General features: G+C 44.2%; 1 protein-coding gene and 1 non-coding gene across 2 annotated transcripts in view; both read left to right on the top strand.

Annotated features, from left to right (window-relative positions):
- ajap1 (adherens junctions associated protein 1) overlaps window positions 1–5,198 on the top strand; it is a 33,708-nt gene extending 28,510 nt beyond the window's left edge. The window contains exon 6 of the mRNA XM_057041018.1: window positions 22–5,198. The gene's annotated coding sequence lies outside the window, so the exon portion shown is untranslated. The remainder of the gene's footprint in view (window positions 1–21) is intronic.
- A 5,451-nt stretch (window positions 5,199–10,649) lies between these two features.
- trnam-cau (transfer RNA methionine (anticodon CAU)) lies at window positions 10,650–10,721 on the top strand. The gene has a single exon. It is a non-coding gene; the product is annotated as a tRNA-Met (tRNA).
- Window positions 10,722–12,649: the final 1,928 nt, after the last annotated feature.

Raw genomic sequence — 12,649 nt, 5'->3', positions numbered from 1 at the left:
TTCTTCTCTGCATCTCCACAGGACCCAGCTGGACAAAGGAGACACACACACACACAAAAAACATCTCTTTTTTGTAAATTAGCGTGATCTCTCTTTGGACAACATGCGAAGATATTTTTATTTTTCTAGAGATGACAAGCAGAGCAGCCGCACCGCTGCCCCCTCCCCGTATCTCCAGAAACACATGCGTAGTCGTTTAGATGGAGTACTGCTCGGTGTATTTACCAGATGTGTGAGGGAATGACTCTGGACATCGTCTACGAAAAAGAAAAAAAAAAAAACATGGAGGAAGTAAAACACTTGACTTTTTGGGGGGGAAATGGAACCCTTGAAGCTGCCGTGGGTGGAGGAAGAACTGTTATTCTGAACAATGTGCCAATAATGCCACTATGTGCCAAAACCTGGGTAGAAGGAGGCTTAAAGATCAACCGATGGACAGAACAAAGAGTGCTATATTAACCCTATATCCACTCCAACTACACTTTTGTTTTCCTTTTTTAAAGAAATGTGAACGATAAAAATGTTACACAAATGTATTTGTATATGTTTTGAACTAGTTTTAAGAATTGTGTTACAAAAATGAGTCAAAACTATTTACATGAAACTGTATTGTATTCAGTGGGAAAAGAGAGATGATGGAGAAAAGAAAACATATGCTTCTCAAACTGTTGTCCCATTTTAAGAAAAATACATAGTAGTTTTATCTATTTTTTTACACTTAACGGTGGAGGTCCGAAACACTTGGGATTCTTCTAAGTTAATCAAATACTCCCATCTGATCATAAAAAAACACCCTAAATTAGGAAAGCTAACCTATAGCACTCGTTGCTATTTATCCCAAGTCTGCTCCTCGTGTAAAAAAAAAAAAGACACATCAGTCTTACGATAAATACATATTTTGGCTAATCTATAGCAGTGGATTTATCAGATATCATAACTGCCTCAGGTCCGACTAGCTCTGCTGCTTGCGCACTTTTTTCGTTGTTTCCAGCAGCTTCCCGTGCTAAATTATGACCATTTAGACCTGAGCTGCAACACTGACAGTGGCTTCCACAGGTCGTCAGTGAGTACTGCCCAAAATATTTACCAGGTAGCTGGAATAGAAACACAAGTATGGACCAGCATGTTTTTAAAGGAGCTGCTAAAGCCGGCTAACGTGGGACGTTCCCAGACCACTAGCTTAGAGATATATGATGGAAGGAATGTGGTGAAAAACAGAACAATTCTACAAAATTATCTGTCTCTGTCAAGTCAGTGTGAGGGAAAACTGGATAGGAGGGACAGTTCTGCTCTCCTAAGAGCCTTTTAGCACCGGTGCATTTGCTATAAACCACAAAGTTCTAAGAACAAATCACCACGCGTGCTAAAAAGACGGCTATTTATCTACCTTCTGTTGTGCTGCGGGCCTGAACAAAGCACAAAGTACAATTCTGCAATTGTAAACATGTTTGGCTGCAGACAGCAATATGTACAGGAAGGGTTTAATCCCCCTTTGGTGGTTTTCTTTGAGTCAGCAGGTTTGTCCCAATGAGATCAGCATCAGTAAATGTGAATCATTCCGTGCTGAGACAGTCTGGGAAGAACACTGTGGTGCAAATGTTCCGCTGTTGCCCATCCACGAGACAAAAAACAAACAAACAAAAGAAACAAAAAAACGACCCACGCCTCACTTCAGCCTCACCTGTGCGTGCTAAGCTGGGGAGTATCCGACGTAACCTCTATTTTTTGGAACGAAGAGTATTAATAGAAAGAGGGTTGCAAAACTTGCTGTATATTATACATGTGTAAATGTATTTTCTATATATTTGCTTCTATTTGTGTACAGGTGTGTTATATTTTTCAAGGCCTCTCCAGTTTTTGGGAAGGTTTAATCTAGGATGGGGATAGTGTCTTTGTTTACATGTGTAACGGCAGTATTTCTTTTCAGACAGAACTAACCTTGTGCCAAGCTTCCTATCTGCACTTCTCGGGCAGTACTTGTATTATAACTTTAGCTAACCACTATAATACTTCAGTAGACGCTGCAGTAGTTCAGAGACTGGAGAACCCTTTCCAAGCAGAATGTGTGAAAGAGCGCTGATCGGCTTGGAATCCCACAGTGTCTTTGGTTCTGTTGCGTTCACGGTCGGCCAGAACATCAGTGACTTCCTGTTGTTTCAGTTCTTCGACTTCAGCTTAAGGTTGCATCCCAGAAATCCAATTCATTCAAGTCCAACAGTAGCTGCCAAGAAAACCAACTAAACTGCGATTGGTTTGCATCCTCACTCTGTATTAACTTCTCCTTTTGTATTTGTATATATGTTACCACAATCATACCAGGAATGAATGATCGCAAACACTCAGACTAGCATTTACGGTCACATGAAGCAATCAGGGAATGACGATTGGATGAATGAAAAGATGTGCTTGCTTCTCTTTTGACATTACCTGTAACCTGATTCCACTAAACAATCACAATCGATGTTTTGTAGGATCCGTGCGGTGTTATTTAAGTCTTTTTAGTGATGTTAGCTGTTGATTGTGTCCAACACTTGGATGTAACACAGGCTGAAAAGAACCTGAAGCGATATTAAGGGGCAAAGTACGGAACTCAGCTGTTGTTGCTGAACATCAAAGAGTTACAGAACATTGTAAAACATGTTAGCATGTTCAAGTTAGCATCTGCCTCAAAGTAAGTGAACTAGCAATGTCTTTCTATTCCGAGTCAGATCAGTTCTGACTAGATCAGTTCTGACGGCATTGAGATCAGCGGGCAAATGGGCAGTATGTTCTCAAAAGTGTTCAACCTAGGCCTTACTGGTTGTTGGCCAGTAACTCCAACAGCTTGGTTTTGTATACTTTTTAAAATTCCACCACCTTTATTTTGTCAGAACTCTTCCGTACAATGGTCTGGCGTCTCTGAATTCCAGGATCTTAACATCAAATGTTTTTGGATACAAAGTTTTCAACAAAAGATGGAAAGAGGAGACTAAAGTTGCATGAATTCCAAACGATCCTTTAAATGTAGATAGACGAAAATGTTCCCTGGGTTCTTCTCCACACGACACGCAAAGCCCGAGTTGTGATTAAGCTGCATTTCAAGCGAGCAGTACAGTTCAGGTCAGTGTGGAACAGCACGGTTTGCTCATGTTTCCACCGTCAGCTGTGTGTATTCCGAATATTGGCGGCTAGACAAGAGGTGCGACCCAGTATGGTTCCCCATTACATCCAACCACAAACGACGGGGGAGCCCCTTTTGCCACTCACGCTCGCTAACTGTCGATGAACATTCTCAGTCGTCCAGGTCGAAGGGTTGAAAAGTCTTCGAAAAAACTGTCCAGAAACGTCCACTTGAATTTTCCCAAGCCAAGGATCTGCTAACAGCTTAGTAATGAACAATGCGGAGTCCTTGTTGGATCTTTAGACACGGTGCATCGACAAATCCTCCAATGTCCATGGATGGATGTCCAAATTACAGGTGACAGATTTGTCAACACTGGAATTTATTGTTGCTCTGCTTTCTTGTTCTGCTGCACTTCCAGGGAAACGCAGATCCTGATTTGTCTGTGAAAAAAGGTCGGCCAATACATATTAAGCGAGCACGGCCGGACCATCTGACACGTGCACACCTCCCCCTCTTTCATTTCCATCCACACATGAAATCAAACTGATCTGTATGGAAATGCGTTTCCGACTTTTTCGCCTTTTCGGTTTGTATTTCCGAACAGCTGGTGCGTAATGTGTTCCCGCTAAATTCGGCTTTATGGTGGGGGGGAACGGAATATGAGAGCAGGACTGGCAGGAAAAGGGGCTTCAGAGACATCAGAGAGGTTGGGGGAAGTCTGAGCCAGACACCAAAGACTCGACATGCCTTTTCTCACAGCAAATGAATCTCGTACATCCCTCCGAACCTTCCGCTCAAGCAAGCTATCAATCAGCAGCGCGGTGCTTGTCGGGATGAGAGATGACTCGCTCGCTCATTTTCAGGGATCGTGACTCCTGTTTGCACGTCAGAGATACCGAGGAGAAGTGATTGACAGATGTTGTTTGGAGCTGACTGAATATCCCTAAAGCCAAGGTTCGTTTCCCCTCCAAGTATCACTGGGAGCCGGCATGAAAGGGGAGGAACCAATGTCCCGTATCCATGTATTGACACAGTTTTAATCGCAGACGTCTGGCATCTTAGCATAGCAAACCCCTCCCTCATATAGCTTTGGTGGCAGCGTGGGAAAAGAGTCAGGTGACACTCAGCAGGGAAAGGAAAGGAACTAAACGTGGACGATAAAACTCAAAGAGGCGACGATGTTATAGCTGATATGTATCTTAATCTGCTTTTAAGCCATTCTTAGACTGTAGCCTGTCATTGTTTCTCAGAAACCACTAATCTAACACAGAAGGCTCGCGCTCCTCGGCTCATCGTTCCATTTCCTCCTGGAACGGGGACGGATCTCCACAGCCGTCAGCGCTTATCGGTACAGGAAAGGGTTGGGAAGTTAAAAATACGAACAAGAAATACAAGTGTTGCTTTGCAGCATCACCATTCTCCCATAATCCTCGCTGAGCTGGAGACTAGCCGCCATGTTCTTGCTCTGGTCGAGCTGTAGGTGACTTAAAGCCAACTTGAACTCGGGTCTGCTCGTTATCCAGCTGCTCGGAGGGTTCAAAACCGCGTTTAAGGTGGCTGGAAACTGTATAGCTTTGTTTTGTAAACCTCTTTTTTTTTTCGGGGAAGGAACACAGTTGTTTTCTCATGCGTGCCGACAACGCCCACCGTTCACACCCACCACAAGGGGGCGTGACTCCAGTTGTGTTACCGCCATAAAACTGAAGTTTGTACTTTGTGACTCTGAAACTTTTATATTTGTGTTTAATATATCGATGAGTACCTCTGTTCGATTTTGTATGAGACTATGGTATAGACAAAGACACACACACTCAAACACACGCACGCACACACGACACACCTCCACAGAAGGGACTCCAGTCTGTCTCTGTGACGGCTAAATGTTGTACAACTTTTGATTTTGTGTCTAATGGATCACACCTCTTCTTTTTGTAGTTATTGGTAAATGTTTCGATCGCCAGGTGACTTTGATTCGGTTACTCTTGTACTACTAAGCTCTGTATTTGCAAGCACTGTAAATGCGATTCTCATTGGACTCGTCCTCTGTACATTTAGTACTCTGATGTTGCTATTAATAAAATGTAAAACAACCTGGGCCTGTGTTATAAGGGGTTTGTTTGGGGGGGGGGCAAACAGCACAAAATAAAATGCTTGAAAGGGATGGAGCTGCTGTCTGCTTAAATAATGCGGCATATGGAATGAGCAATGCTTGGTTAACACGTCAATGATTGATGCCATTTCAAGTATTATTACATTCATACTTTAATGTTTGCATTTGACCGCTAAATTAATGAAACAACAGTGAAGGTGCGTGTGAATTATTGATCTAATAGAACAGACTGAATGAATGAACAAACTGTTCCGAATGTTTTAATCTGCTACTAATGGCTCCCGTAACACGGCAGGTCTTTCAGTTCGGATGCGTTTTCCTTTTATTTTTTGTGCGGCTCTACACCACTTTTAATGGCTGACTCTTGCAACGGCCGCAGTTCCTCAGAGGTGTGGCGGCATCATCTAGAATAGAGATCAGTCGGGGCAGAAAGCTCTCATCACAGCTTGAGCACACGTCCAAACAGTCCTCCAGTTCTCTGTCCTTCCAATGACTCCCTCCTCTATCACTGCCGGTTGTGAGGCGGACGGATGAAATGTGACGTGACTTCCGACAAAACATCTGGCCCGTATCTGATTTGGTTCTGATTCAAAGTCAGATTTCAAGATGCCTGTGAGGTTCAGTCTCAAAAAAAAATCTGATTTAGGCCACTTTTTTCTTCCAGGTGAGACCAAACCAATATTTACATTTAAATCCGACTTATATTGGCCAGGAAGTGAAGCAGGGATCATTTAAGTTGATATAAAGATTAATGAGATATAACCGATATCACAGGCGAGAGATTTTTAAGTTCTTAATTTATCGATTTCTCCTACAAAACTGTTCGCCTGCATGTGTTATCAGAGATGACTGCTTCATAAAATTACACACAGAACAAGCTACATGTTCCTAGACGATACAGCTGCAAACACAGGAATAAGTATCCGACCCAACTCCACAACCCGGAGTGAAGATCAATTTAACCACCCGCAGAAATTTGGGGTTCCGGGTCGGAAACCTCCCCAAATGTAAAAAATAATACAGTCACAATTGAAAAGAAAACTCACCCACACAAATGTGTGTGTGCATGTTTTAACTAATATTCCAGTCATTTCTCATTAAAAGTAGAGTCTATATCTCAAATACAACATGGAAAGTCTGTTTAAAGTCCATGAAACACCTGTGTCTTGGCTGAAATGATCATTTTGTGCCTCCGTTGCTGATTTCAGGACCATTATTTAGCATTTACGCATCGGTGGACTCTTCAGAGGGGCCTTTTATTCTTGTTATTATCTTGCAGATATTGCCTTTTAGAGCACTTGCTCTGTGAAAATAACTAGCGCTGAAGTCTTCCTGCATTAAAAGCTGCGATGACAGACGTGCAGCCGGAGCCATAAGTGGTGCGAAAGCTATTTTTCCCCCTTCATTATGGTGTGAAAACTCTGCTCGGCTTTTCTTCTTATCTGTAGCAGTCAGCCAATAATAGGAGCATTGATTAAACCTTTCTGAGCACGGCCGATGTTCAATGTTGCAACCCACAAACAGACACGCACGGACACATTCGTGGTCCCCAGAGGACAAACACAGCTGACTCAAAAATGGTAGTTTAAAAAAGCTGAGGAATTTCTTACAGATCAGCGGATGGTAGCAGTTCCACAGCAAATGTTTTCATCTGAGTTTACAAGAAAGTGATTAAGAAAGTGGCAAAAGTCGCTACCTTGTTTTCCTGCTGGATGAAGAGTCCCAAAGTTTAGCAAAACTCTGTTCATCTGTGGATTCAAGTGGGGAAACACAGGAATTTAAGCTTGGTTTTGGCCCTGATTAGCTATGATTCTGCTCACACATCTGGACGTGTGAAGCTAGTCTCAGCAGCAAACATTTTGTCCAACTTTCCAACAACAGTTCTGACATTTATTCGTATGTGAACGCATCAACGGACACGTGGACCGAGAAGTTAGAATCCAGACAGCAAAATCCAACTCAATTTAAAAAGAAAGCTTTAATCTTTCAGTTCAATTCACCATTCTCCTGTTAACAGCTCTCTTGCTGTATTTTGTAAAGATATAAATGATACGGCTTCCATGAGTCACTCGCTCTGACCTTGAAATATTCTTGTCGTTATTTTAATCCTGGCGTCCACGTGTGGGATGTCTCTAGCTTCTACAGACATGCAAACCACCGCTCGCGTCTCTCTTCTCTCCTTCTCTCTGGCCGTTTCCGGGAGCACCTGGAGATACAGTTCTCCTCTCCTCATTGACGGATTGGCACGGGCAGAATGAGTCCTCCTCTTTGCTCCCTAAAGCCAGACTCTGTCCTTGGGGAGCCCTGGCAGGCCGCATTAGCATTACGCCAGCTGTACTGGAATGCACTGACTGTGACGGGCCTTGAGCCCCTCTTGCTCCTCACAGATTAAGTAGAATTATGCAGCCCCGTTTTCATAGACAGGCCTGGTCAATGAGCTGGACGGCACAGGCGGACAGCTGCCGGAGAGACGCTTCAGCGTGCTGTGATTAATTCCCACTGCGCCCACCTGATTCTGCCCCATCGAGCCCAGTAAGTCCAGCCAGAGTTGATTAACACCATGGATGAGTGGTGTTGAAAGAAGCCCATTTCAAAGGCATGGACAAAGGCAAACACATGATAGCTTGACTCTATTCCTTTTGGAGATGGAAACCGGTTACTTTCTCCACCTCTTTTAAACGCACAATGAGGGAAAGTGATGGATCAGAGAGAACAGCAAGAGTTTTTATCCTCTCTAATAATGGACCGATCAAAGTATAAAGTTATCAGGGTGAAATAGAGCCAAACTGGTATAGATCATCTCCAGCCTTTGTTTGAACATGAGTAAAATATTATTCAAAGAAAAACATTGGAGATGTTCGTGCCACACACCTGTAGGTGACGCTTGTGTCGGCGAGCTGCACCTTCTATTGAAACACGACAGGAAGCGAAATCTAGTGAAAGATAACAAAACGTTAACAGAACACTTGATTGTGACCATGAAGAACGTGTGTATGTAGCTGCACGTGGGGTTCTTTGTCTAACATCATTGGCACCATAACGTGTTGTTTAGTGTCATTGTAATATGCATGCGATACGCTGTTATGCCTATTCTCCTTATAATTTAAATTAGCCATTAATTAACCTCATTATTAACCTCAATTATGCTACATTGGAAACAGTTGAGCAGCGTTCTGAGGTGCGCTTTCAAACATAAAAAACAATCAGGAAATGCGCTGCTTCAGTTATTACACTCCATTTGCAGTCTCCAAAAAAATCTGTTTAAATAAGAGGAAATCACACGCCAGAGCTCTTATTTACTACGTACTTATTGATCACTTAGTGTGACGTGTTCTGATGTCAGTCGGTAGAAACCCGACTCTTCAGCCCAATCATGACTATTACATCAGTGGCCAATCCAACGTCTATGAATGACCAATCGGAATATTCAGCAGTGTGTATGGCCCCCATGTGCCTGTCTGCACACCCTATAACATCTGGGCATGCTCCCGATGGGACGACAGACACTCTCCTCCCGGACCTGGATTAGGGCATCAGTCCGCTCACCACACTGCGCTGGGAATTCTAGAAGAAACCAGGATGAAGCTCACTGTGCCAGGATATGGTCTGCTGTTGAGTCGCTGATACCCAACAGATGTCTGGGTACCTGTGCCTAGCAGGTGGTCTCTGAGGCCCTCTACAGGTATACCTCCCATCACTGTCCACCACCCTGGAGGGCGTTCCAGGGAGCATCAGTCTCTTTGTAGCCTCCCCACATCTCTTATGTTACATCTAATGAAGAGAGGGGGTCGCTGGGGAAGCTGCAGCATGGTACAGCACCAGGCTGTGAACTCGGGCCCCACTTAAGGGTGTGTTTTCCTCATGCCGCCCTGTTTCTGACAGTCTGGGCAAAATCTTGCACGCAGGAGGGCGGCAGGAGGTCCTTGTGTGGAGCGCTGGCAGAGCTCCTTTTGTTCCTGCTTGCATAAAGGAAGTGTGGAGGTGTCATCCTAGAGGAGCTGCCCTACCTGAGCAGATCTGTGGGCTGCAGATACCACATCAGGTTAGTGCCTCTGAAGAAAAGCTCACCTAGGCAAGCGGGGCGGGGACAATAAACATTTCCTCAACTGGGAATATTGAGCGGGACACCAAAGTCGCCATTATACTATTTAGCAAAACACAATATACAAATTCAATTTTTGTCTGGTTAAAATAATTGAAAGGTGAGATGTTTTTACTAAAGTTAAAGTAAATGCATCGTCCACGGATAAAGACCCGCGGCGCTGGGGCCTTGAATCGGAACCCTCCCAACTGAGAGGGGACAGCGCTAACCTCAACCCGAATGAGGTGATTTCAGTTTAACGGGTTCTGCTTTAACTATTTTGGGGAGAAAATCCAGAAAGCTTCCAAACCGAAGTTATACTACGTGCTACTTGCAGAACCAGGAGACCCGTCGCTCCGGAGAAAGATGGAAATCCAACTATTCACTAGAATTGGGAGTAATGCAGGAAGCAGCAGCTGTTTACCAGTGGATCGAACCACTGGGAGGGAATTGAAGGGGTGGAGGACACAATGATAAAACTTTGAGGGATTGTGTTGTCACGAGTCTTATTTGTAAAAAAAATCTGTTTATTGTTCAACTCCATCTACACACATCCACCTTATCCCCCTAAGATTTCCACCTATGCCTGTAAAACAGTAAAGAGATGGAGACGGTCTGTGGCCACCAGCTCAAAACCATCACTTCCCCTTTACTGGACCCCTGATGCTCCTCAATGTGCCTCACCTTAATAAAAAATTGGATTATATTCAGTCAGATTTCTTCCCCACAGAATTTACAGTCAGTAGCTGCTCATTAAGTCACAGAGACGTCCTCCACAGTCTGCAACACGTTTGTTTCTTTCACTTTATATCGCCGCCTTCTTACACCGAACAAAGGCCGGTTGGTGGCGGTCACCAGCAGCTCACATTTGGACACTTCCTGTCTTTTCCTCCTTGGAAAAGTGGCTCGATGAGTCATTAAAATACAGCACTGGCTTTGGCTTTCCATTTTAAACAGAGGCTGTTGTTGTCCAGGTCCTCCATGTCCTCAGTGCCCTGCAGCGTCTCTCCACTGCGCACCAGCTCCCTTCACAACAGATGTGCCCCTCTCGGAAACACTGGCAGAGTGATGGCAGACTCACCGAGGAGGGGAAAAAAACAGAGGCTGAAGTCACAGGATAAGTGTGAGAGTCTCTTCTTAAAGTTAGTGCAGATATTCAGCGCGGACACAACCGGTATCAGCTTGAATGAATCAATGTGACAACACAGGAGCAAAATGTGGTCAAGTTGCATAAATGGTGTGAATTCATTCACTTTAAAAAGACAAAAAAAATCAACCTAATCGACTTGGTAATGCCGCAACGGCCAATCAGGGTTGTGCAGGATGAACAGGTGGGCAGTATCTCCCTGCTGTCCAGCAGAGTGGCGCAGCGGAAGCGTGCTGGGCCCATAACCCAGAGGTCGATGGATCGAAACCATCCTCTGCTATCAGCTTTTCAGACCTGTCTTAAAGACATAAAGTCCTGCATGTCTTCAAATTTCCTCCTCTTTAACTCAGGAAACACTGAGCTCATGGTGTTTGGTCCTAAACCTCTCAGGCATAGATTAGATCACATGATCACTCTAGATGGTATCTCATTAACATCTAGGAGTAAGTTTTGACCAAAATCTCTCCTTCAACTCACACATTAAATTAGTCTCTAGAAGTGCCTTTTTTCACCTGAGGAACATCACAAAGATCAGGAAGCTACTGACGCGGCATGATGCTGAAAAGTTAGTCCATGCATTTGTTACTTCCAGGCTGGACTATTGTAACTCTTTATTATCAGGGTGTTGAAACTCCTCTTTAAGAAGCCTCCAGGTGATCCAAAATGCTGCAGCCAGAGTTCTGACAGGTATTGACAAAAGAGATCACATAACTCCTGTAATGGCGTCTCTTCAGTGGCTGCCCGTGTGGTTCCCCGTGTCACAATCAGGCGAAGGACGAGACTCCGCGGAGATTTAACGAGCAAATGTTGAATGGGGCAAGTAAACATAAATTATTGTTGCACATTTTTGTTGCATCCAGCATTAACGGGCCATTAGCTCTGAAATCATAATACATCACTTTAGTTCAAGCTTAATATCCGTGTCCAAGCGGTGAAAAACCTGGAGGTGACATCCTCTGTCTTTTTTCTTACGCAGTGATTAGAGCTTAATCCACCGAGTGGGACCAAAATGACATTTTATAGCCTGGGAACTGAAGAGACACATTACATTATCATACAGTATAGCTGTAAACACACTCATGCCAAACGACTTAAATAATGCATTTATGACCTTGAAAAAGCTTTTCGGTTCTTTGGCCGATGGACAAACTAAAAAGTTGTGAGATGCCCAAGGAAAAGGTAGAGAGAGGTTTCTCTGAATTTGGGATTCAGGGCGATTGCTGTTCGTTTCTCCAGCCTGAAACCACTGACTGGTCCTGCAAAGCATCAAAGTGACATTTTAATTCCTCCTGCAAGACGAAAAGACCCTCTGAAACTGATTCAAACCCAGAAGCCGGAGTCACCTGAGGTGATTTGTGGTGATGTCAACCAGCTAAAATAGCTCCTCATTAGCACCTCTGAAGAAGGTCGTATGATTAATCGTCACCAAAGATTTACAATCCAATTAGAGGGTGTCTGAGTGTGGAACAGATGACTCACCTCTAAGGCGAAACACATCAGTAAAAAGACCCAAACTGCGCATTTTTGGAGGGCTAATTTTCGAAACCTCCATCTGTTTGATGCCGTCAAAGATGGCACACGTCGCCAGAAGTGTTTGAGCGCATCAGTCATCGTGCCATCGTGCTAGCCATGGAAAACACAGTAGCCTATTAGAGTGGAACGCTTTGCATCAACCATTTTGTTCACTTTATCTTCTGTCAGAGACCAGCAGCAAAAGAACTTCTTACTCAAAGACGTATGTGTGTGTGTGTGTGTGTGTGTGTGTGTGCACATGTGCCGGAAATGCTGCTCTCTTGGAATGACTAATTTAGCAGTGAGCGCCTCTCTGCTCTCGCAGCCTCGCCTGAAGTTTTAATCCCCACATTTGCATGGCTAAACATAGATCAGCCTCCACACATCCAGCAGTGGAATATATTGTAAATGCCTGTTTTGACTGTACCTTCTAAATGTTGTTTGGATTTTAAAAACTAATAATATTAAATCCTCTGAAATGCTGCCGGAATTCACATCGAGGCGAGTGAAACGGCAGCCATTTTCTTTAATCCCTGATTGGACCGGGCCATTCCGTGTCCCAAGGAGTGATTCAAGCGGGCTTTTCCGAGAATTCCAGCGCTGGCTGGAGGAGCACAGATCACAGATGCAATAACTGCATCCTGCCATGCCGATGGAAGGACCTTCTGCGCCCTGCTGAGCTGTGCTACTCTGTCA

This window comes from Takifugu flavidus, chromosome 8 (assembly GCF_003711565.1).
Source record: "Takifugu flavidus isolate HTHZ2018 chromosome 8, ASM371156v2, whole genome shotgun sequence".
Classification (NCBI taxonomy): domain Eukaryota; kingdom Metazoa; phylum Chordata; class Actinopteri; order Tetraodontiformes; family Tetraodontidae; genus Takifugu; species Takifugu flavidus.
Note: the sequence above shows the minus strand (reverse complement) of the source record. Positions and strands in the feature narration are given on the sequence as shown.